This window comes from Caretta caretta, chromosome 7, assembly GCF_965140235.1.
Source record: "Caretta caretta isolate rCarCar2 chromosome 7, rCarCar1.hap1, whole genome shotgun sequence".
Classification (NCBI taxonomy): domain Eukaryota; kingdom Metazoa; phylum Chordata; order Testudines; family Cheloniidae; genus Caretta; species Caretta caretta.
Genome location: NC_134212.1, coordinates 117,068,707 through 117,095,512, shown reverse-complemented (window position 1 = coordinate 117,095,512; position 26,806 = coordinate 117,068,707). Strand labels below are relative to the sequence as shown.

At 41.5% G+C, this 26,806-nt stretch overlaps 1 protein-coding gene across 4 annotated transcripts in view; it reads left to right on the top strand.

Annotated features, from left to right (window-relative positions):
- The window catches only part of RBM20 (RNA binding motif protein 20), a 164,594-nt gene that overhangs the window by 96,811 nt on the left and 40,977 nt on the right, over window positions 1-26,806 (top strand). The window contains exons 1-2 of one of the 4 annotated variants that reach the window (XM_075131079.1): window positions 18,674-18,833; window positions 24,539-24,782. The exons of the other annotated variants lie outside the window; for them this stretch is intronic. The gene's annotated coding sequence lies outside the window, so the exon portion shown is untranslated. Of the gene's footprint in view, window positions 1-18,673; window positions 18,834-24,538; window positions 24,783-26,806 lie in introns of those variants that run through there. 4 annotated transcript variants of the gene reach the window in all.

The following is a 26,806-nucleotide window of genomic DNA, read 5'->3' as shown; positions in this document are numbered from 1 at the left end:
TCTAGGGGTGCTGCAAGCACCCCCTGCACCCCTAGTTCCCACACCTATGGCACAAGGGGGGTGGGATTCTTTCAACATTGCAGCATCCAGATGTAGAAATGTGAAAAGGGTTCTTTTCCCGGTGAAAATTTGGCAGGCGCTACAGACAGGCAGGTGTGACCACTCTGGAGTTGGCATTATGTTCCCGTACTTGATAGGGCTGCTAGTGGACTATTTTATGCCTCCTTGCTGTGTTGGGTGCTGTTATAATTCTGAGGATGGTCTCAGGTTTCCTTTTGGGACTCTGGTTATTCGCAATTCCTCTGGAGATCTATGAGTAGGCTCTTCCATGGTACTCTAAATTGAAGCCTTTTCAGGTGCTCACATTTATTTATTCATGTAATGGATCTGTGTGGACCCCATACACATTCAGATACACTACATTCTGAATGTTGTGCACTGAATTATTTTCTTTGTGCCTCATGTGAAGAAATTCCACAGTTTAATTGACAGTGCGGTAAACTGAACTGAATGAGCATGCTGATCAAAGGCCTGGCTAAGAATAATAATAATAAAAAATAATTCATCAATAAACCAGTATTCAGAGCCACAGGAACTTTGCACAAGTTCTATTCTGCACGTCATATGACTGGGAGGATAAAAAAGGTTATATGCCAACTTTAGAGGTCCTTCATTAGGTTTTAACTCAGATTTCATAGTCGTTTTGCCTCGCTATGGTCTGAATAAACATTTCAGGATTTGGTCACCCACAAATTAGAAATGGGGTGTTTTATTAATGAAGATACCCATAGTTCTTTAAGTGCAGTAATATTATTGGCTTTTATTACTTTAGTGAGCAGACCCCTTTGGTCTACCAGCATCTAAAAATGGGACAAAGAATTCAAACTGAATAGTAAAATTATCGTACTTCCATTTTTTAGACTATCCATTAACATTTGCTGTAACTTTTCAACATGTGTGATGTAAATAATTTTCAACTGACAAAGCATGAACATCCAGTTTGCTTGCAAAAACATGGAAATCGGTCGGCATTTCTATTAATGAATAAAATTCCCAAACCATTATACTTAGATTTGTGCACCGCAGCAGACTTCTACTGATAAAATACGTTCTCATGCTCCTGCCTGAGATCAAATGTCTTCATGTTTTGATAGTATCCGCAACATGATAGACGCTGTCTACACAAACAGGAAGATACAGTCTCACACTGAAGAATTTACAGTCTAAGAAGACAAGCAACATACAAAGGGGGAGGGGCAGAGAGTAAAGAATATACCCAAAATGTCTATTCATACACTTCTTTAATATATATTTCATGCAGTGTTTTAAAAATCTAATAAATACACGTCAGCTGTACCTGACTGCTCTGCTCCTCAATTTATCCAGTTTGTTATCCAGTTTGTTGTAGTCACTGTGGAAGAAATAAATCATGAGGAGGGACCTGAGGAAGGGAGTGGCCTTATGTGTAAGTTCAGAGTGCGCCTTCCATACAGAAGGAGCAGGGTGGAAGAAGTTTATTATGAAGATGATTATAAGAGAAGTGGACAAATAGGATAGCATCACTGATGAGGTAGAAAAGATGAGGGTGATGCGAGAAGAGGCAAGAGTGGATAAGAAGCTGTGAAGGGCACTGAAAGTGGGGATAAAAAGCATGGACTTGATATAGTGGTAAGTATGAAGCCATTAGAGATTCAAAAAGGAAGGTGCTATAGTCAGAGCAGTAGACAAGGATCTTAGCAGCCACATTTTGAATGGATTGGGGGCGGGTGTTATGGGTGTTGGGGATGTGAGCGGAAATGAGGTTGCTGTAATTAAGACAGAAGATAAGCACTTGGACAAGTCCTAGCTGTAGGGCTAGAAAGAAAAGATGTATCTGAATTATGTTATGGAGGAAGAAGTAGCAACATTTGGACTTGGGATGGAGGAGGGGAGGGGATTACGGGAGAAGCATGGGGGGACTCCTAAAGAGCAGGAGGAGAACCAGCTGAGAGAGATACTGATGGAATGACAACAGATTGGAGGAAAACCAGGAGAAGATGGAGTCACAAAAGGCAAGGGAGGACAAACTGTCGAAGGAGAGGAGAGGGTATGATCATGATTGTGCAAAGCATTAGGGAGCTCAAGAAGAATGACCGTGTAGTAGTTGTTTGTTGTCGTCTGATAGGCCATCTCTCCGGGGACTATTTTCTGCTCTCCTTACAGGCGGAGTAACTTGATATATTCTGGTTTCAGAGCAGCAGCCGTGTTAGTCTGTATTCGCAAAAAGAAAAGGAGTACTTGTGGCACCTTAGAGACTAACCAATTTATTTAAGCATAAGCTTTCGTGAGCTACAGCTCACTTCATCACTTCCACTGAATGCATCCGATGAAGTGAGCTGTAGCTCACGAAAGCTCATGCTCAAATAAATTGGTTAGTCTCTAAGGTGCCACAAGTCCTCCTTTTCTTTTTGATATATTCTATCTCTGTCTACTAACATACTGTACTATTTAACTGTATCCATGCTTTGCAGCATTTCAGATACTTAACCTCTTTTTCGGAATAATCAGGAGTAGCATACAGAGGAAATCTCTTTCCATATTTTTCTTACTTGTGTACACAGATCTTATTGAAGAGGGTAATTGTTTTAAGTGGCTAACAACCTTATGCATTTGCTACTTACTTCAGTCAGACATCCCCATCTAGTGGTGACTAGGTCTTCATTAACATAGTCCTGTTTTGGGGACGAATGATGCTGTGCAGACATATATGCCCATTCACATCTCCGTAGCATTTTTACTTTATAAGACCAGGTGTTTGCCTTAACGCTTTATGTCTTACACTTTTACAAGTGCATTCATCCCTCGAAGTTCTACTGTTAAATTTGACAGTGTCTCACACATTCATCAGCTTCTGCATAGAGAAGTTTCTCCTGACTCCCTTAGCACCTGGTCCTTTCTTAGTTTTAGCTGTGTCGTCCTTCGTTGGAGCTTATTAACCTCAGAAATATTTTTGGGGTATCCACCTTCTTCCTACACCTCAGATGTGTCCAATTTTAGTCCCCATCTGGTGAATACAAATCTAACTTTCCTGACTTCTCTATAAAACCTTTGAGGCCTTTCTCGTCTGAATCTTTTTCAAATTATCAGTTTCCATGTGAAGTCAGAAGGGCTCTGCCCAGGTGGATTTGATTACAGGAGTGGGGCTAAAGGTTTACATTTATTCTCTGTCTACCTAGCCCTTTGGTCATTTTTGTTGTTCTTCTCTGAACTCCTTTCTGTTTGTCTGCATAGGTGCATTTTCATAATTTGTTTGATCATTCTCCCATCCCTTATTTGCTTTGTATCAGGTAATGACCAAAATTTTAGTCAGACTTACAGATGCTTGCAAAGCTTTCGTGACCTATATTAATCATGCTGCTTTCTGTGTACAATATACTGAACATATTACAACATCTGAAAATAATTATGGTTTTGCTATTAAACTAAACTCGGTAGCCCTCAGTCTGTCAATCCTTGTTAGTTCCTAAATGGCTGGGGAAACAAAATATTGCCTGGAGTCAGCCCCGTTACTACCAGTGCTTCAAAGGTAGGGTAGGTGAGAGGGTCGCTGTCAGTCCTTTCCTCATTTGCAATGAGGGACACTTCTCATGAAGTCCTTCTTTGGACTTGGCAAATTGGCGTCTGCACTTCTTTATGATATATCGTCCAGATGAATTGGTTTCAGCGACTGGGAGTCCAGAGGTGATTTGGGAAGCCTTTGTATCAGCAAGAATATTCAAATAAACTCCTAAGAGCTCATTTAATTTCTTCCCTCCTTAGCTGGTTATTTTTGATCATGTCGTCTCGTTAATTGAACTTGTTTTCTAATGAAAGCTCATTACCTGTATCCCCTTAGCAAAAGCTGAACTGATTCTCCAATACTTCAGTGTCTCCTTTCTTAAGCTGTTAATCACCATAAAAGCACTGGATGGCAATATCAGCCGATTGGCACGTAAGTGAAGTGTTGAACTAAAAGCAATTGTGTGAAGTAGAATTATTATTTTAAGGAACAAGTTTCTTTACAAGGCATAGCGTTTATTAATGTGACATTTAAAGGAACAAAAAGTAACTTCAGCCCAAAATACAATCTTTGTACAATTTTTTTACACAAACTCATTATGAGAAATGTCATGAATTTAAATTACATTACATTAAAATAGGTTGGAATTTGGAATTAAACCTCCACCTCCTACAAACTCCAACACAAATAGCCTTATACTTCATACAGGAAAACTAGAAAACAAAACTGACCCCTCTGAGTTTCATGGGCCAAACTTCATGAAGCACAAACTGCCCCCAAAACAAACAGTGAAAAAATAAATCAGATTTCAAATTATTTCAGGTTCAGTAAGATGTTACTGCTAAACCAAGTCAGGTTATTTTAAGAATTTGGGGCCACTGACAAAGTGGGGGTCTATAATCCTTCTGAATTTTGGATGATTTTATGAAATTGTATCATGAAATTACTGTGTCATGGAAAACGTGTATGTATGTGGATCCACCATGAGCTAGCAGGATTGTGTCATGTCTGCGCCAGGCCAGAGACAATGTTGAAAGACCAGCACTCAGAAATCCTCTCGAGGCGCCTGGTGAGGAGAGAGGGGGGGACGTACTGGAGGAACACCAAGTAAAGGGGAGGACACGTGACCTCCCCGGTGGCTCCTCCCCCGCTGATCTATAAGAAGCTGGGACAGTATTTTTCACTATTTAAGAGCACCGTGTACTACGCAATAAATATGAGTTATTCTTTTCATCTGCTCCACCCAATGAGATTCATTGTGCTCCAATAGTGTACTAAGGGATGGACAAACAAATCAGGGAAAAAATAAGAACCTCTCTCCCCAATCCTTCCCTCACACCACCTGAAAAACGTCACCTATCTACCTAAAATAAACCCATTTGCATTATTCAGAAACGTATGGTTAAAGAGTCCCCCAAAGATTCTAACATCCCCCCGATGGCTCCTGGTCCCTGCTGCCTCTCTCCTACATGTCCCCTCTCACCCCCACTGCCTTCCCAGGCTTCCCACCCCCATGAGACCCCCAACCCCCATGATTCATGGCTCCTACTGCAGAAACCCACCCTTCCTGGCTCCCACTCCTTCCCCCAGACCACATGGCTACTGCTCCCCGCTGCTCCCCCAGGACTCCCCCCCCACATAATCCCCCCATCCCCCATGGGTCCTGACCTCCGCTGGATCCCCTTCCTTCCCTCCTATTGCCCCGACTCCCCAAGTTCCCTTTGCTCACCCCAGGTAGTGGCACTCAGTGTACCTGAGCAGCAGGTAACGGGACCAGAAGGGACACACAGAAAAGCTTCCCCATGCCCCCTCTGGCAGAGAGCTGGGCTGACAGCCCAGTCTTCCTTCCCTGCTCTAGGATCTGCGGGATGTGGTGCCTTTTCCATGCACACATGTCTGCAGTCGCTCCGACTTCAAGTGGCAGAAATGTGCCCCCCATACACAGATATCTGGGGAGGGGCATGTGACTCTTCTTGCCCCTCCGAGGTGTTGCTGAATAGAGAGTTACCAAGAGGAGAATAAAAAGAAGCAGATGACCCCAACACCTCAGCTGGTGTAAATTAACATTGCCTCATTAATATCATTGGATCTAAGCTGATGTTTAATGGCTGGGATCTGACCTGTATTTTTATTTTCATGTTGTCCCTTTTAATCAAATTGCAAGGTGGCTTAAAAACAAAGATACCACACAAAATAAATTAAAACTCTGTGGTATGAATGAGGTAAAAATGGCATTAGAACAGGGAGAGAAATGACAATCCAAGGACTTTTGGATATTTTATTATTCCTTTTTGAGAGAAAGGGAATGCAAAATGGGAAGATATGTGTGACTTTCAGATTGTAGTCTTAGGGAATAATCCTCCAACAGCTACTACCAAGAGAACCCCATATTCCCAGGTTGATCTCATTGACTTCAGTGGGACTGCTCCCACAAATAAGGGTTATAGGATCAGGTCCTTACATCACAAGTGTTTTTTTTAAGGAAACCCTGCTTTTATTCACGCCTGTTAGCACAAAGTTCATTTATCCTTTCAACTTTGCACATGCAAAATGCTGTTTGTAATACATCATGTATCATCCAATTCCAAACCATCTCTTATTCTATAAACAGTAGTAACTAGAGCATCCAGCTTATTTACAATCACATTATAGGAGACAATAACATGACTTTTCAGTTTCACATTCACAAACATGAATAATAAGAAGCAATCATAAATGTGAATAGATCGAATTGAAATATACGTCCTAATAAATTGATTGACAGCCTGGGAAAAAGGAAATGATTTGATGCTCGATACTATGGAATGAATGTGAGGGGCTTTTTTTTTCTTTCTAATTCACTCAATTAAGTAGTAAGCACGAAGGAGAAAAGATAATAAAACAAATTGATAAAATAATTTTTCCTCAGTTATGTCTTATGTAATACTGAATAAACATAGTCATCTTCTGTTGTTTTTGAAGTGCAGAGGAGTCAGTTGATCCTTTTATGTTTTCATAGAGCATATCGGTTCACTTTGTCAATTCTCTGTTAATTCATCTCAGTTCAGTCTGGCTGGATTACAAAGAATGCAGCTAAACTTTAATTTGCTCATAGTCCCTTCCATTAAAAACTCCTCAGTTTTGCACAGTACTAACAAAAATCATGAATACCTTGTCCATTTTTTTCTTTTAAATAAAGAAGATAATGCAGTTTGGTTTGACTTTAGCTAAGTAAATAAGTCATGGCTGAATAGTGCTGACATCAGAGCAGAATTTTCAGAAGTCTTCTTGATCCATCAATAACTTCACATACTCAGCAGTTGACCTCTCAGTGATCTGCTGCACACCATCCATCCATCTTCTTGCTGGTCGTTCCCTGCTATGCTGACCTGACACCATTCTCTCCATTATAACTTTCTCAAGGTTATTTCTGTCTCTACACCTGATGTGACCAAATCACACACGTTTGTGCCTGTTGATTTCTGACAGCAGAGTCTGCTTCCCTCCAATAATATTTCTAACGTACGCATTTGTCATTTTTCCCATCCACAAGATACACAAGAGTGTTTGCCAGCACCTCATCTCCAAGGCTTCAATTTTCTTTTTATCAGCAGCATTCGTTTCCCAGAATTCACATCCATAAGTGTCTATGGAAAAAACCAAGCTTTTCACCAATCAAACCTTCTTACATTGTGAGATGCCACAGATCTTCTAAACTTTCATAAGGGAGGCTATGGCTGAGCAAGCTATCCCTACCCGTCTTCTGATTTTTTTGGAGAAGATTCCTTGGTTGAATATGTGTGATCCCAGATAATAAATTCTTAAATGACTTTAGCAACAGGTGGGAAAATGTGAGAATTACACATTGCATGAGTTGCTCCTCAGATTTTGCAGTCTTTATCAGCATAAGTGTCCCCTGGAACAATCACCGTATAACGGTTATTAAAATGATGGTGTGGTGGGGCGGTGCTGCACCCCCATGCCAGATTGGGCTACAACAGGCTAGAGCAGCTGCGCAAGTGGCAGCCAATCAGGGAGGGCCTGTTAGAGAGCCAATCAGGGCCAGTATTACAGCCAGCCAATCAGGGCTAGGCTAGGCCCTATATAAAGGCTGCCCAGGAAGGGAGCAGGCAGTCTCTCCTAGGCCTTCAGAGGGTGAAGGTCTGTCTCCTGCGTGAGGAGCCCCGGCATGGGCATGGGGAGCAGAAGTGAACTCCCGCCTGGTACCTGCTGGGCTGCAGGCCCTGAGAAAAAGGGCCTAGCTGGTGAAAAAGGGCCAAAGGGGAAATGGCCCAGGGAGAGAGATGGATGAAGGGAGAGAAGGAGGGCAGGCAGGAAGGCTGCCACCAAAGGGTCCCTGGGTTGGGACCCAGAGTAGAGGGTGGGCCTTGGTCGTCCACCCCCTTCCCACTTGCACTTCCACCTGGCCGTTTGGAGTGGCCATCACAGACTGCACCAGACCCCTGCCAAAAGGGGTTAAACTTTGGGGTATGGTTGGCCATTGTGGCTGGGGCAAAGAGAAGGACTGCTGATAACACCAAACCCCCAGAAGGGGGTGAGACCAGAGCAGTGGGCACTGCTGGAGGGCAGTGTCCTGAAGAGGACACCGCGAGCTGGGAGCAACATAGGTTGAGATGCCAATCTAGGGCGAGAGATGGATGGGATACCACCGGTAGAGGGGGCTCTGCATGAACTGAGCTAATTCCCAGCGTGAACAGCAGGAGGTGCTGCAGTGGTGAGTCCCAACCCTGTCACAGAGGGGCATAGGTTAGCTTTGGTTTGGTTTCATTTTCTAAGTTTCTAGCCCTGCTCTTGCAGTTTTATAAGCCTGACCTAAAAATCCACTTCTCCACTGAAAACCAAGGTTTCTTGTAGTAAACTATCAGCAGTTCATCTTTAGTTTCAACTGGTAGCCCTGATAACAAAGCCTGCTAAGATACTTCCACAAAGTTTTCTTAAGATGAGTTTTTTAAAAAACACAATGTTTTGTCATAGAATATCAAGGTTGGAAGGGACCTCAGGAGGTCATCTAGTCCAACCCCCTGCTCAAAGCAGGACCGATCCTCAATTAAATCATCCCAGCTAGGGCTTTGTCAAGCCTGAATTGCCTTGCTCACATATGCCTTGATATTTCCATCTTCTGTTTAGCCCCGTGTTATCTTCTTATGGCAGCTCTAAATCTGCCTCTAGCCCTCCTTTCAAACCTCTCAAACTTTCCAACTGCAGACTCAGGTGTAAAACCCCATACATGGTTTGTTGCTTTTTCTCTTACCCTCTCTTCCTCTGAGATTTGGGTGGCTGAAAAGCCCTCCACTATGCTTCCCCTTATTCACAGTTCCAGATCACCACTCTTCATCAGAAGAAAATGTGAAGTGTCCTGAAGAAGGGAGTCACATGATGCCAGTCTGTCTCTGTCATCCTCCTGTCCACCACCTGGGTGGAGTGTGCAAGAATGATGGAGTCACTCCAGAGCAGGCAGATAGTAGTGTCTTTCCTCCTTGGCATCCGGCACCGCAGCATTCGCCACAGGCTGCAATGGAGCTAGTGTTGAGAATGACAAAAAAGCAACCAAATACTGGGAGCATCAAAGGAGAACATGGGGAAGAGGCAGAGAGGAGTGGGCGGGGGCGGAGGGGCAGGAAGACGCAAAGCAAGAATGGGGCTTTGGGGAAAGAGGCGGAGTGGGAGCGGGGCCTCAGGGCAGGGCCATGGTCCAGGCGCTAGGGAGCTTCTGGCATTCATGGGTAAGCCTCCCCAAACAGAAGACTCATGCACTGCCTATGCCCATGGACTTCTTCTAAGTTATCTCCACTTTGTGCCATGCAGCCTGACGCACACAACATAGACCACCTCTTCAGCTTGAGATTGAGCACCAGAAGCGTACACAGCATTCCACATGCCTGAACAGACCATTCCCTCCTCAAAAACAGAGTTCTGAGGGACCTGCTGTCACTGTTTCAATGAATCATCTAAACTAGTTCATTTCCAGAAGCCCTTGGTCCCATTGGACTTCAGAGGGCAAATCCTATCTTCCCAATAGAACACAGTGAACTAATGACATGCTACATCTGTGGCGCTGGTCAATCAGGTGCCAGCTGTTGGCTTTAGGCCTCAGCCAAGCACTGACAAATGTATTGCTGGAAACCAGAGTGTTTCACATTTGTGTTAAGATGGGTATTGTGTTTAGTGTTTAGATTTCATGGAATTCTTGAAAGTTGCTGCATGTACTAATCTCACTTATAATACCTTTATCACATGCGATAAGGGAATGTGTACATTTTTGCTTTATAACTGGAAAAAATGTTTGCTCTGGAACGCTGATCTGGTCAGGAGGGATTGTCTTCTGCTCGTGAAGAAGGCTGTCAAAACTAAAAGGGCCATTGTGGGACATCACAATACAAAGACCTTGCTAACTGCCCCTTCACATCCATGAAGCGGCTATTGTACATGCTCTTTCGCATCCCACCAGCTTGAATTCTGGAATAAGGAAATAAAGATAGCAGAGAGGAAAGCTTTTAATCTCTTTTGCTGTTTGGACTCTCACAGGGCTGGAGCTACAAAACAGAAGCAGAGATCCCCAGGGTCAACCTGGGTTAGCCCTAAAAAACATTGAGTGCTGACAGAGTTGAAATAATCTGTCACCTTTTGGAACCGAAGACTGCAATCATTTGCATATATATGTTTGCCTGCTTTAACCAGTAAATAACTCTCATTTCTTTTTCCTAGTTAATAAATCCTTAATTAATTTGTTATAGAATTGGCTACAAGCGTTGTATTTGGTGTGAGATCTGAGGTAAAAATTGACCTGGGAAAAGTGACTGGTCTCTTGGGACTGGAAGCAACCTGAATCTTTTGTGATCTTTGGTGTATAGCAACCAACTATCACTAAGTCCAGCTTGTTTGGGTGGCAAGATAGGCTGGAATGCCCAAGGGGACTGTCTGTGTCTTCATGATAAGACTGTTACAGTGCTTCAGGAGTTCACATTTGTTACTGAGTTGGTGAAATCTAATGATAGAACATACCACCATTTTGGGTTGTCTGCCTTGCTTCATGACAGTCTGCCTTGAGGTTGGCACTCAGTCGTGAACCACTCCAGACATCATGCATCATCCATCTGCTGATTTAAACCATTGTTAAGGTAGCCCCCAAATGATCCCTTAACCCTACAATTTGCCATGGTTCTCCAGCAAACTATGTAAAATGAAGCAAGAAGGCATAGATTCCCTGTGACGCTCAATCTCAATCCATCCTATTTACAGATATCACCTGCAGTCAAAAGGAAGCTATTTTTTTCTTTTCAGACACAATTACTTAGTACAGATCATGATCACTAGAAATGTTTTGTGCAGTGAACGGGAGACTAAACACTCCCCAGTCCTGCAGGAAAGACCTCTCATCCTACTTCAGGGACAAAACTGATGGAACGAGAGAGTCTCACTGAGATAAAGGCAAACAGAATCAGAATTAGGAAGAATGTCCAACCTTGATGGAATTTGGGCCAGTCATCCAATCAGAAGATCTGAGAACTGTCCATCCGGCTACCTAGGAAACAGACCCTTGCATTTCATGGCTAGTGAACATTTGGTTCCATGATAATTGAGTTTATCTGTGCTTCCATCTTCCTGCCAAAATTGCAAACTACCAACACCCTGAATCTTGGAAAAGCTTGTGTTTAATCCTGCCTAGCCAACTACCAGTTTCCAGTCTTGTTTTTCTTGGAAAGTTTATTAAGCAGGTGATGATGGCAAGCTCCAGCAGCCCCTGCCTTCTGCCAATGTCTTGATTACTGCAAAATCTGATTTCACACTGGGCCATGGTAAAGACAGTGCCGTGATGTCACTTGTTGATGACCACCTCCTGGCCTTAGATGGGAAACAGATAGTTAATAGGAAAGTTTAGAGAATTGGTGAGGTCCTTAGTTTCTCCAAAGTAACAGGTCTCCACTTGTGATCCTTGGAGCACTTGCTCGTGGTCCATGGAGAGCTGATTGGTCATGTGGTGTTAACTCATTTTCAGTTGCTAAATCACACTAAAATACATTAAATATTTTCCTAATATTAATTATTGTTACTAAGAGTTGTAGTAGCCACAGGAACAGCATATGGTGGGGTGGGGGGGTCTGGTCAGCAGAAGGAATCTTTCAGATCTGCTTAATTGCCTGTTGGTGAATTACTAGTTTAAGACTTCTGTTTCAGTTTGTATAAACATAACTAAATAATTCATAGATTTTTAAGGCTAGAAGGGTCCATTAGATCATCATCTTTTCTGACTTCCAGTATAACACAAGCTACAGAATATCACCAATTTTCCCCTGTAGATTACCTGGAGGCAGTATGGCTTAGTGGATAGAGCTCTCAATTTCTATTCCTGGTTTGCCACTGGCCTGCTGAGTGACCTTGGGCAAGTCATTTTACTGCTTTGTGCCTCAGTTTTCCCATCTGTGAAATGGGGATAATAATACTGACCTGCTTTGTAAAGCATGTTATCTACCAATGAATAGAGTTATTTATGTAAGAGCTAGGTATTATTACTATTACATTATATACTCTCCCAACCTCTTAGCTCAGAGGAGACAGAATGTGTGGCCCTGAGAACTTGCAGTGGTTGTAACTGCTGCAGTCCATAGTTTTGCCTGTGGATGGTCTAAATGGATCTGAATGGTATTTTCCATCTCCGATTTCTTCTTCATGCAAATTTGACAGACTACTTAAATATGATTTAGGCCTATGTCCCTGAGGGCAGGTAAGGGCCCTGTTTACATATGTAACAATGTCTGTTACACCATCAATCCTCTAGATGGTATTTCTAGTTTGCTATTTATGATGCAGGGTATTGATGCATAAGAGAGCCCGTCTTGCTTTCTTGTATGTCATAAGCAAGTTGGATGAGGAATTAGTCTGTCTGAGGTTTATTTAAGGCAACTGGGTTGCTGTCCCATGGACAGACCAGCCTAGGGTACAATACTGACCCTAGAAAGGCTGTTAATATTTTTAAATGATCTGTTTGAGTCTCTTACTATAAGAGCCTCGAGAATAACAACTCAATGAGAGTATGATTTTGTGCTGAGGTTAAAAGTGGAACTGGGCTCACTTTGTATCAAACCCAATTACAGCCTGAAGACTAGTACATTTTTACTGTGAATTTTTTTTCCCCAAAGGAACTGCATACAATATATATACCCCTGCATGGAATTATAGATTTTTATCAGTAAATATAGATAAACATTGATTTCACTGTACACACACAAACTGACAAAATATTTCCATTAATAACCATCAAAATTTTCCAATAGGCAAAGTAAGAAAAATGCTGCTTAAGACCTTATTAGAGTTTGATTTAAGGCTGTTTATTTTGTATATTTTGACATACGATGACAGTTTGGTTTAATTGTTATAAAGCTTTAACTTTTTGAAACTCAATCTGTCATTAAATAATTGTCTAACCCCCCATAATTTCCTACCCCTGTGAAAATTTAAATTGATAAAAATTGAAAAAAGCTGAAAAATAAACATTGACATTATGCATCAAAGTTATAAATAAAAACAAATTCTTCCAAGCTTATAAGTACAATAGGAACATAGGAATTCCTATAGTGGATCATACCATCATTCTGTCCAGCCCACTAGCCTCTCTCTGACAGTGGCCGGTACCAGATGCTTCAGAAGAAGGTGAAATAAACTTTGAAGTAGGCATGGTATTGCATGCCAATAGGGAAATTTCATCCTAACTCGTATTATTCAAAGGGTGCCTTATGCCTTGAAGCATAAGGTCTTATATTTCCTCCAGACTTTGGGTTTGCAAGAGAATATACAGCATAATACTATCCCTCCAAACTGGAAAATCATGCAAAATATATTCAGCAAAATTTCCTGATATTGCTTCAATTTTCCTCTGGTCCAGCAGTGAATCAGTCAGCTTTGATGTTATTCTACCTGTGCCTTGCATGCAGTTTAACTCAGGAGGGTGTGGAAGAGAAGACAGAACAAGAAGGGCAAAGTTTCTTGTTTTCTGAGTGTTACACAGGGAATAGTGTGGTGTCCCACATACAACCATGGCTCTTCACCGTCTGGTTGTACTGCCTTTGACTGACTTCTCCATTTGTTGCTTCTGCTCTGCCGGATTCAGTTTGCCCTGTACTGCATTACTTCGTCTTCCATTTTGTTCACACTGCGGGTAGTCTTAATGACTTTCTCTTACATCCACTGCAATTGAAGAAGATCCTGTGAATTCCCTTGGGCCAGAGTCTAACCAACTTCTGCAGGCGCCATATTGCCCTAACAGAAGGGCATGCATGCAGGCAGGCAGCTGGAAGAGCATGTGTGTAGATGTTGTTGAGACTAGACCTTACAATTCCCATCTGAAAACATTGAAATGGCTCCCAGGCCTAACTTTACACAGCAAGGATTATGGGGCTGAACCGTCACTAATCCATCTCTCAACTTGATTAACTTTCAAAAATAAAACAAAGCAGGGAGCCCTTGCAGGGTTATTTTTTCATCCTTTTAAAGTGAGGCTGTGAGGGGAATGGAAAGATGCATTGTAATGAAGTTTTACACTGTTTTATTCTGAGTCCCAGATCGCTCTATAATGGGATAAAACCAGTCTCTGTAGTTCAGCACAGATTTGTTTGCATTCAGTAGCTAGGCAAAGACACAACATTCCACAACAGTGAAGTTTGCCAAATTATCTGAAACGCTGTGATTTGGCGAGGGTTGCCAACCCTCCTGCTTTCACCAGTAGTCTCCTGGAATCAGGCTCTATCTCCCGGAGGCTACTTCATCCAAACTGGGAGATTTGGGGTGCGAACAGTCTGTTGCAGCCACGAAGCTAAGGTGGGCTCCCTTACCTGCCTTGGCTCCACGCCATTCTCAGAAGGGCACCATCCCTGCAGCCCCTGGGGGTAGGGGGTCTCCAGACGCTACCCCCACCCCGAGTGCTGACTCCACAGCTCCCGTTGGCTGGGAACTGCACCCCAACCCCCTGTACTCCAACCTCCTGCCCCAGCCTAAACCCACACTCTGCACCCCCTCCTGCACCCCAACCCCCTGCCCCAGGCTCATCCCAGAGCCTCCTCCCACACCCAAAATCCCTACCAGAGCCCACACCCCTGCCCAAGCCCAGAGCCTGCACCCAAACTCCCTCCCAGAGCCCTCACCCCCTCCCGCACCCCTGCCCCAGCCCACATCCCACACCCAAACTCCCTCCCAGAGCCTGACCCTGCACCCCCTCCCGCACCCCTGCCCCAGCCTGGTGAAAGTGAGTGAAGGTGGGGGAGAGCAAGTGATGTAGGGAGGGGGGATCGAGTGAGTAGGGGTGGAGCCTCACATAAGGGGTGGGGCAGGGGTGTGGCCTCATGGAAGGGGTGGGGCAGGGGCAGGGCAAAGGTCTTTGGGTTTGCATGATTAGACAGTTGGCAACCCTAGATTTGGGGCCATTTTTTACCCTAGGTGCTGAGTGAAATGGAAATGGTTTACAATAGGTGAAAATCTGGACAATGGTTGAGGACATCTATACAGCTGAACAGTTGAATCTTTGCCTGTGCTAGACTAACTACACCAGGCACAGCCTTCATACTGGATAACATTTTCTGCAATCAAATTGCTTACATTACTTGTGTTGCTTTACTCTGTCATCCGCCCATTTTGGCTTGGTAGGAGAAACACAACCAGTGTTGATGTACTAAACACATCGCTGGACTCACCCATGCTACAGACAGGTTGGCCAGCTGGAAGCAAGAAGGAGCCTGCGCGGTATTCAGTTGCAAGTCATAGACAGGCAGTGGGGGGGGGATTGGTTTTGTTGCTGGACATAAAGACCTTGACCCTAGTTTCTGGCTAAGCTCGCTGTAGGTGTTTCCCATGTTTCTAGAGAGCTTTACATGAAACCGATTCATGGTTGCTTTGATTTTTGATCAAGATCATTCAAATTTAAACAAAAGCTGACTTGCATCCCCTTGTCCCACTTAGTACAATATCTATACAGAGGATAAAGTGGGGAGAATTTAGTTAGATTGAGTGGAGAGACACAGTGGAACTTTAGAAAAGTGCTTTAGGACTTGCTAATTGCCTTTCCTGCCGTAGAGTGTTAGGCTATTTTCCACCGATGAAGTTGTGTGAATGTAGAGAAACACTCTGGACCATCTGTTGGGCGCTCCACCTTTTTAATAACACTCCCATCCAACTTCTAAAGATATGACTCCTTTGTGGGAGTAAAGTCCTAAATTAGGTGAATAGTTTTCTTCTTTGGAGAGATATCAGGTGAGGTGTTTTGCAATAAGTGACACTTAAAACAAAAAAAGAGGAGGCAGGAGAAAGAAAGGTACAAAAGATAGACACTTTGGTACTCAGCTTGGTGTAAACTTTATGCATTACGGAACTATGGTTCACGAACAGTCAATCATGTAAACTCCTACGCCAGTTTTAGCACAGGATCTGCTTTTATATCTTTAATAAATCATAATTTTGGAACTGGCATCTTCGGAAATAAAACCTTGTAAGCTTCAAAATGCCGGCCACGTTGTGGAAGGTTTATGGGCTCCCAACAACTTGTTACTAAATAAGGCTAAAAAATAACTTGCTTTTCCCAGGAGCTTAAAGGGGCGGGCGAGCTGGACAGCTGTAAATTAGTTGTAAAGGGAGTGAGCCAATTGACTCCAGAGTTCTCTGCACCTTAGAGAGCACAGGCAGAACTGGGTTATGTTGATCTTTGGATGAGGACAGCAGCTCCTTTATTACTCTATCAAAGTGCAGTTTGCCGTTCTGGGATGGGGGAAGGACAATAGCATATTTTTCATGGCTGAATCTTGGAACAACATAAAATATGAGAGAGCCAGTAATTTGAACATCCAGAGAAGAGTAACCAAAGTTCTATCCCGTGGATAAAGAGGAAAGGCTTGTTTTTAGGAGTGATTCCTATGAGCATGGAATGGCCAAGAGGAAAGATTGATGTGACAAATTTCTAAATATGGTGTAAAAATGCAGAGCTTTCTGTTTCCTTATGCCATTGGATCAGAATCACTGTTCCGTGTCTCATGCTAAATACTGTTCATATATTTAATGAATAATATATTAACATTGTTTAATGCAATTCCATTTAACGACATAGCAGTAATTATTTTTACAGTAATTAATTTTTTTCTCAATAATTGAATTGCTGGGAGGTTCCAAATCTTCTGAAAATGTATGATTGGACCAGGAACAGAAATATTAAATGAAATACATTATGTGAGTCTCTATGTTTTGAGTTTGACGACACTGATTATTTGGAGATTACTTTTTGACCTTTTAGACCAAAGTACAATTTCCTATTGTTCTATTGTAAAATTAACAATTCTGATATTTCGTCGATGTATATCAATTTTTTTTTTTTTGCACAATTTGCCTAATTGGATTGGGACCTCCTCCTTTGTAGGGTTCCTTGGAGTGAATCGGTATGGATCTGGCTCTGTGGTGCTGGTATGTGAAGAGACCGAGAACATATGGCATAAACATCAGCTGATATTATTTGCCATTTACACTCCATTTGTGTAATGCAAGAGACCTTGTGACCTGTCCTCCAGTCCTGGATCTGATGTTTCGTTTTGTTTTTCCACTCCTAAAGTAATGACTTTGTAAGAGGAAGCTTGTAAATAGTCAGCATGCAGAAAGCAGTTAGAATGTCAATGGGATGTTTTAGGGAGGTGTGTGCGTGACACCAAAAACAGCTACTGGCTGCACCTCCTCCTGGCACCCTTAAATGTTACAAAAAGGTAAGATTGCATAATGTCATCCTGTCTCTTCCTAATGTGGAAGTGACACTGGTTTCTGTCCTCTCCAAAACACTGGCCGTATTTTAATCTCCTAAGTATGATGGTGTATTTTAGTAGTTTCTTGTGGTCTTTTTAAAGTTTAATTTTAAAACCCAAATATTTCCATTACAAAAGAAAAAGTGAAAAATGTGTAGATCTACTTGTAACAGTTAACTTTTATTTTAAACCAGCTATTCAGTCCATGGCAGGTCGCGGCTGTGGTTGTGGTTTTGTGAACCAGGGTTTTTATACTTTAAGAAACATTCCATACGCTTCAGAGTAGCAGCCGTGTTAGTCTGTATTCGCAGATTCCATATTTGCGATTCCATACGCTATTGATTTTCCCTATTTAATTACTCTTTGATGAGCATTTTAAACTATGTGAATAAATGAAAGGCAGAATTCTGTTAATATTATTGACAACCATTATGCCCAGAGCCATTTAAAAAACCCTAAAATGAATCAGAACATCAAAACCATTTCCAAGTTGCTGAATTGAGAAATCTTCTTATTTGCTAAAGAACTGACACTTTTTTTCATAAAATGTAGATCAAGCGTCATGTTTGTGAATAGAATTCTTCAGAATCGAGAAATATCAAAGCTATTACATTAAGGATGATACATTGTTTTACAACTAGTACTGGATGTGAAGTTACTTTTGAAGAAGGCTTTTAATGTTCAGAGAAAAATCCAGACACATAAGTAGCATACAATATTATAGAAAAGCGTTTCGTTGTCGTTGATTTCCAGTAGTTCACACAGTAGGGAAAGTGCTTTCAAAACAGGAAAGCGAGCACAATCTGTGGCCTGAGAAACATTTTGTGATTAAAAGATGTATCAAATATATAATGAATTAAGTAGAATAATCTAATGCTGTAACCAACAGAACTAAATAAGACCTGGCCTTTTTCAGGAACATAAAGCTATTGAGGAGTGCATTTTCAAGAAAAAATATGAAAAACAGACCCAAAAAAATAGTGCACGGGAAATAAGAATATGTTTTAAACAAAAAGCAGTGTCTTTTCAATTTACAATTTTATCATGTTGATTTAGCGTTTCAGTAAATATCTTTTGGGGGGTTGTTGGTTTGGTTTTTGTTTTTCTGAGAGAGGGTAATGTAGTAAAATCATTAGGTGAAGGTGGAGGAAATGGTTGATATCGTACCGGGCTTAATTTGTAATGAAAGCCAAGGCGCCAGCGCTTGAGCAATTAGGTGCCAGGGCTCAAGAAGTTGTTTTGCTTTGATAACCGACGTGGCAAGCCAGAGGTGCCAGGGATATGAACTGCCAAGCCTAAAGATGCCGGGGCTCAGCCCTGGTACAAATTGAGCACTGATATCATCACGTTTTTTTTTTCTTTCGCTCTGCAGCTGCTCCATCCAATTCTGTGGAATCAGATATTTTCAATAAAACTGTTTCTGATTTTCCAACATAACACGCTAATTGCTTTTACCATGGCGAGCTCTGAATACGTTACCTGTCAGTTACTCTTAACTAACACTGAAGGCAGAAATAAAGGAAAATCTTAAGGTAAATTATATAAAATTTCTAATACAGAGTTTAGATTAAATTGCCTCCTTTGTCGAAAATGCTTTTGGTGTGTGTGTTCAAGATTAAAGCATTTAAACACTCGTCTATTTAATGTTTAGTTTTGGAAATTGATTGAATAACATTTGTTTTTTATTATTCAAGACAATAAATTAATATTCTGTATGCCAAAGAGTTCTGATAATTATCGCTTGATATAATGCATTTTCCGCATGAAGGAATATATTCTCTAAACTCTGCTGTGATTCACATGAACTACTGCTCTTTAAAAATAGAGGCACGTTAAATATATATCAAAAGACATATATAAGATGGCATTATCTTTGCTATTTGGATCCTTTTTAAGAAAATTGAATAACAGACAACTACAAAACCGAGATTGAAACCTTTTGGCCAAATTGGGCCTCCTTTTACCCCCAGGAAATCATATTGATATCATATCTTAATAATCAAATTTGCATTGAGAAACCTTTAAAGAAGACTATTCTTCAACCCACTATTATGTTTTTAAAGTAAACATAACCAAAAGGAGACATAAGAGGGTTGATTCTGTTCTCACTGAATTCACAAAGAGCTTTGCAATTGACTTCAGTTGCAGCCAGATCTGTTCTGTGATTATCATGATTAATATATGTGTATAAATAATGTGTGTGAATATAACAGTAATAAGTATATAAACATGTATCTATTTTTAAAATATACAACATAGAAGGAATACTTAAAATATGCAATTAATGTAATACGAACATTGGTTAAGAAAACTGGAAATTCAGATATCAAAAAATAGACCTATCCTGTTGTTCTAGTTGGCACATATTCTTTCAAATTTATGTCACAAAGACATGTTTTTAAATTGGGTTTTTGCCATTTTTTGCTTCATTATGGGGTATAAAGGAGGCTTGAAGGGATTTTTTAATTAGAGTTTTTGTTGTGTTCTGTTAAAAGGCCACTGCTTGTTTTTTCGCTATGGCTAGATCGGGAGTGTCAAGCCTACTCTTCTTTCTTTAATTTTACTAGTTGAGGTGGGATGGGGGTCTAGGACATGCACTGTGAATACTCACTGAGGCTTAAAGATGGGGATGCTGACTTGGACATTGGCATCCATTCTTGCAAGCGTCCAGTAGGCATTGCAGGTAGTTAACCAATTATCTTCTCTCCTCCTCTGTCTCTCCCCTCTCACTTCATCTCTGTCTGGGGGGGCCTTCTTCCCTCTTTGATCCTTCTTGCATTTTCCAGGTCTGCACCACTCTCCTTCCTGGGGTCCCTCTCCTCATCCCATAGGCATCTCCAATTCTCTCTCTTTTCCTCTCCTAGCTGTTCCCCCTTCCTTTCATATTCATCCCTGGGCCCTTCTTTCCCTGGTTTCTCCGTCTATCTCTTTCCATGTCTCTCTCACATTGGGTCCTCCTCTCCTTTCCCCCTCCCTTTGGGGCCTCGGGTGACCTCCTCTCTCCACCTTGTGGTAGGCTTTTCCATAGTCCTCTCTCCTTCGGAAGCTCCATTCCCACTTTCTGAGGTGTCTCTCCCCACACTTTTTAGCTCTGCCCCACCCCTACAAATAGCACTCTGTTGCTCTTCAGCCTTCCCGGAACCCCACCACTCAGTCACCTGGCTCCAGATCTGGCTGATCTCTTGCAGATCTGCTGTGGTAAAACGCTGGTCTTTTTGGTTGGTTTCTGTGCAGTTCAGCAAGCGAAGCACCTGAGTACCCTGGTACTAACAACCTTTCGCTCCTCAGCAAGAGTGTCTTCATTCTACAGTGCATCAGTCTTTGGGGCTGGACTACAATTTAGGCCTTGCGAGGGAGTATTTCTGTGATCTAGTAGTGCTACATATGGGTCAGCCTCTGCAGTTTTAATTTTTTTCCAACAGTTTCTTAGCACTTTTTACTGCTGATTCCACTTTGCCATTGCTTTCAGGATGCCCTGGTAGCATCATTAATCATTGGTATCTCCCCAGCTGAGCTGCGAAGGTTGTCAAGTAACTTGATTCTTCATCCAGTTCAGTGTGCCAGAATACGTTTTTACATCACATGCTTGGAAAAAGTCTCACTTTAGACAGATCTGGTAATATGGCCTCAATTGTAGTCAGAGGCAAATGGTTCCGTTCTAAAGTTTGGTTTAAAGGCTTTGGTCTTTGCATGTTCTCAGTCTTCTGTATGTCTGTCTTACCACCATAAAACTGCCTATCCTGCCTGTGCCCTTCCCTACAGGCTGTATAATTCCACAGTTCTGCAGGTTCTGCAGTTTGTCTTTCAGTGGCTGTAGTAATGCGACCGGTACTCTTCTTTTTGGCAATTTAACTGGCTTCACACTGATGTCCGTCTCTATTTTATAAACACCATCTAGCCATCCGCCTCCCTGAAACACATGTCTATACTCCCTCTGTATCATCTCCCGGTCCCAGGTAATACCATCCGAGGTATCTTCAGTCACCCCACTATGCACTTCCTTTGTTCTGGAGCTGTACTTTTATCCGGTCCATGGCTTGGGTGGCCCTGCTGTCCAGAAGCAGTACTGCTGTGTCATCTTTGACCACAAAGTCCAGTCTGTATTACTTTGTGTTCCTTGGATTTCTTAATTTTACGTTTCTCCATGGGCTTTAAAGTGGTAAGGTTGTACATTGTTAACAGCTGGTTAGTCTCCTTCCAACCATATGTCTGGGTTCACCAGACTGGTTGGGATAATGTTACAACTTGCTCTGCAATTTTGAAACAGTATCGCTTTTCTCCCAAATAACATGGCTGCATATAACTGTTTCTAATGCTCACTAGGGCCCTCCTGCACTGTGTTTACCAGCTGTTTGGTCAACCACATAATGTCCTCATGCTCACTGTTGCTCTCTTCAGTTACTGTGTGTAGCATGGATTTGTTTTTCCTCTCTCTGGACAAACACTTGGCTACAAAATTATTACATTTGTCACAGATATGGCATTTTTTCCCATAAGCCAGGCACTTCTCTCTCTCTTACATGTTTTCTCCCACAATACTTGCATGTGTCTGTACCATTGTCATCTATTGATGTTGTATCTGATTTTGATTTCTGTTTCTTATGTACTGCATGGGCAGTGTCTGCTGACTGTCCTTCCAGGGTTCTAATCCTCTCCTTGGACAGCTCTTCAGCCCTGCATATCTCCAAACTTTTCTCTACAGTTAAGTCAGCTTCCCTCTGCAACCGCTCTCATACTTGTGAATTTTGTATCCCACACACTATCCGATCTCTTATCAACGAGTCTTTAATATTTCCAAAGTTACAGCAGACTGCAAGCACTTTTAAACTGCTGCTGTGCTTATCTGTACTCTCCCCAACTGCTTGATCCCAACTAAAGAAATTGTATCTTTCCATCATTTCATTTTTACAGGGGGTATGGTGACTATCAAAACCAGCCCATTATTGCTTCTAAGGTGCATTGAGCTCGGGGAAATTCTGCACACAGAATCTCACTTATCCCTCTCCCCCTTTCTCTAATGAGGTAACAGAACAGTTTTATTTTGAAAGCCTCCTCTTTATCCGCCATAGCGATACGTACATAGAGATTAAATTCCTCTTTCCAGTTCTTCCATGCCTGAGCTAAATTCTTAGCTTCCAGGTTTACTGTCCCTGGAGGCTTCAGCCCCTCCATCTTCTGTATCGGCCTTGTCTTGTAAAACAAAACTATGTACTCAGAGAAGTGTTCCGCTCTCTGCAGTGCAACTCTGAATGGTCTCTCTCGCTGTCTAGGACACAATTACCACTGCCAACAAAGGAAGTACTTCTTCACACAACACAAAGTCAACCTGTGGAACTCTTTGCCAGGCGATGTTGTGAAGGCCAAAACTATAACGGGGTTCAAAAAAGAATTAGATCAGTTCATGGAGGATAGGTCCATCAATGGCTATTAGCCAAGATGGTCAGGGATGCAGCCCCATGCTATGGGTGTCCCTAAACCTCTGACTGTCAGAAGCTGGGAGTGGAGGACAGGGGATGGATCATTCGATGATTGCCTGTTCTGTCCATTCCCTCTGAAGTACCTGGCTTTGGCCACTGTTGGAAGACAGATGAGCGCATATCTCTAAAAATAAGGGGAATTGGTATGATTGACATATTATTAATTTATAAAGCTATAGTCGTATTTACAAAATAGTCCTCAAACACTATGACTGTACATACAACACTGCTTCGAGAAAAATGGTACAAAGTGGTACAAAAGAAATCTTGAAACCAGTGAGCATCACTACAGAATTCAAGAGTAAATGGAGTTTTATATCTGACACATTCACTATCAGAGACACTATATCCTGTACTTACAAGGGGCCGGCTTTGCCTAAGTAGTATCTTTTCCATCTCTAACTTCTCTGACTCATATGGAAAGAGGGCATTACATGAGAGAGTTGTAAAGAAAAGCCAGTTATTACAGTACCTGGAAATTGCACAGCAAACAGATGCCATATAACACTAGGGTTACCATATTTGAACATTCAAAAAAGAGGACAATCCACAGGGCGGGTATTTGCTCACACCCTGCCCCAACTCCACCCCTTCCCCACCCCCATTCCAATCCCTTCCCCAAAGTCCCCACCCCAACTCCACCCCCTCCCTGCCCCATTGGACCCTTTCCACAAATCCCTGCCCCAGCCCCGCCTCCTCCCCTGAGCACACAGCGTTCCCCCTCCTCCCCCGTCCCTCCGAGCTGTGCAAAACAGCTGTTTTGCGGCACAAGCGCTGGGAGCTAGGAGGAAAAAGTGGGCACTCTCTCGAGTGATCAACATTCACTTTCTTTCTTGAATGATCGACTCTTCTTTGGAGAAAAATAATAATGGCAAAATCCCAGTCATTTTTAAATATTTAAAAATTCCTCCCAGATGGCAATTTAAGAACCAAAAAGCCGGACATGGCCGGGAAAATACGGACGTATAATAACACAGAACATTCTCTGAGCAAAACTGAAGGTGCTGGCATCAGTGTGAATGTAAATCAAATATGAGGTAGCAAAATAGTGAAGCACTCTGAATGCCACAATCCTAGCTGTGTTGTTTTTATGCAATTGCCCTGGCTTGTGATCCATGACAGTGGTTTCATGGTTTGAGCTGGTCAAATTGAACAAAACTCTCTGTAAAGAAAACAAAACATTTAGTTGATTTCTGCAAGGTCTGTTGTCCCAGATGAGGCACTCCCAGACCTGTGCAACATAGGTTGGACTGATTAATAAGAAATGTCTCAGCAGCATTAGATGAGATGCAACTTTTTGTCTAACAACTGCAAGTGTAAAGAACTGTTGATGCATATAAACAGAACCCATGGGGGAATAGCACCTAGGAGGCTAAAGGACTTGCAGTGGGAATCGGGCATCTCAGTTCCTTAGACAGCTTTGAAAATCCCAGCCTTTACAGCTGTGCAATAAATAGTGAGTATTTGCATTCTATCCTCCACCGAATGGTTAGCTTTGTGTAATAGGCTGAATAAGGGTATAACCCCCAGTGCCAAACATACACGACTGTTCTGTCTAGGTCCCAAATAAGCATTTGCTAATGTTTTCTTTTAAGTTCTCAGTAACATAATGGTGGGCTTTTAATGTAGAATTTGGATTATGAAGGATTTATGCCCCCATTGTTTAAATGCATTAAAGCAGGTCAGATTTTCAGTGCCCCTGTAATCAACTGATTTTACTGTGAAACGTCATCTAAGTCTTTTATCTGTTCTGACCAAAGCTCAGCAAGAAAACCTCTGGTGCACAGGATTTCAGAACCTAAATAATCAAGGTGGAGTTCCCGCCCCTCCCTTCTGCAAATGTCCAAACATCGTCTGACCCAGCAAATCCTCCTGCAAAAACCAAAGAAAATATTCATCATAGAGCTCTGAGGAAAAAAGGATCCTGGAGTATAATTCAGACAAAAGACAAATGTTTCCCCATACACCTTTTCACCAAAGTACGCCTCCTCAGTGATGAAAGGGGTGAGCTTATTTAACAATTAATTGTAACCCTACATTTTCTGGGGGTTAGAAGAACAAAAGAATATAAACCTTGATTTTACTAGTTAATCTGTTTTATATTACTGGGGTTTATCATCGCTCTACTTGTGACCCTAATTGCAGCACTGTTATAGGTATGGTTGTGGAGCTCTTTGAATTCTAGGGGACAGGTTTTGCCCTCGTGTGCCCAAAGACGCTCACGGAAGATTGCTGAAGTTGTGCACATTTGTCTGAAGGCAAGGTTTGGCCCTAAGACCTTATTGATTTTTGTTAGCTCCTCGTAGATAATATGGGGTTGGATTTTTTTTTTCTCTTTCCGCCAAATGGTGAATATTTTTTTTAAAAAAGTTTAGAAACATTAGTCCAGCTGTTCTGGAACTAATGAAGCATTGGGGAGAAGATATGTTTCCTACTTTTAACAGAATATAATGTTTTGTGTTCAGATAACTCAAAAATGGCTTTTTTAAAGTCCTCAAACTCACCATGTACATAGTCCTGAATGAAGAATTACAAGTTTGCTTGCTATGTTAGAAAAATTGATTCAGACAAGACTTGTAATTTACCAAAAATAGCATACTCTGACATACACAGCTGTCATAAATTATCATAACTAAAGAGTAGTGCAAAATAGAAATCGTTTTAGAGTACTCCTGTATATTAAGTCGTTTTGGTTTATTTTTATGCACTAAATGCACTAAATGGATCATTATTTTCAGAAAACTTTACTGAAATATGCTCATTTTTTAATTATATTGTTAAAGTGAAAACAAGTTTTACCTTGGAAATTTTCACAAATTCATGTTTTCTCAATGTTCCGATTGGAAAAAATGTCATCTCAACAAACTTACATGTAATGCCAGATTCATATGCATAATCACAGAAGATGTAAAATTTTCATACAGAATTCCACAAAACAGATTAAATTTTGCACACCTTTGAAGCACAGTACCTTTGCCTAATCTATTTAAACTCACACCAGGTGCAACAGTCCAAATACATGCATGAGCAAGCATAATTTAAATCAATCACTCCACAAGTGTAATTCAAAATAGAATAGAAGGATAATTTACCAAACTGCACTTTATGAGCAATTTTGGCTTTGAATAAGCAATCAACATATTCTTTGAGTCTTCTAATGGACATGTTTTCTATTTAGCCTTTTCATCGCTCTCATAGATAGGGTTATTCAACTAATCTAGGTGTCCAGATACTAACTACAGACAACTCTGTTACTGTCTGTTCCTGGATGCTAAAGGTTACAGAGATAACAGATTGGCTGAACTAAATAGTAGCAATACAGTTGTGCCGGCTTTTGCAATTTTATTGTGAATCTCATGATATTTGATGTGTTTCTTAAAGCCTCAGCTCCTGGAGTCATATGAATGTGTATGTGAGAATCACAACTTTCGTTTTTTGGTTTTGGGATTGTTTGGGGTTTTTTTTCCTTAAAGGTTTCTAGACCTCATGGTTGTAGGGGAAAAAATGGAAAATGTGACCCACATATCCCAGATGTTAAAAACCAGAAGGGAAATAAAAAGAATCCCCCAAACTATTAGTTTTTAATCTCCAATCTCATGATTTTTGAACAATTAGGTTTGGCAATACTGTCAGCAACAAATGTATAGGAAATGGATTATTTTGTCTCTCTCTCTCTTTCTCTGTGTAAGTAGGGTGCATTACTAATCTAAAACATCTTTGCTGAGCAGAATCTTAATACAATTTATAAAATCTTTAATATTTGGTTAAATCTGTGTCTCGGAGTTGATTGCAAAATTGTGCTGCCAAGAACTAGTCATAAATGTAAACATTTTGCTCAGATTGTAGAAACAGAGAAACAAAATATAAAATGATTATATATATATATATATATATAAAATATTCTTTTTCAGGTCCCATAACCACTCCTATGTCCCATATTACATAGGGGAGCACAAGTTCTCAAACTTTTTCCTATCATGCACTGCTTTTTAAATACAAAGATCCTGTCCTAGACACAGCTGCTCTCA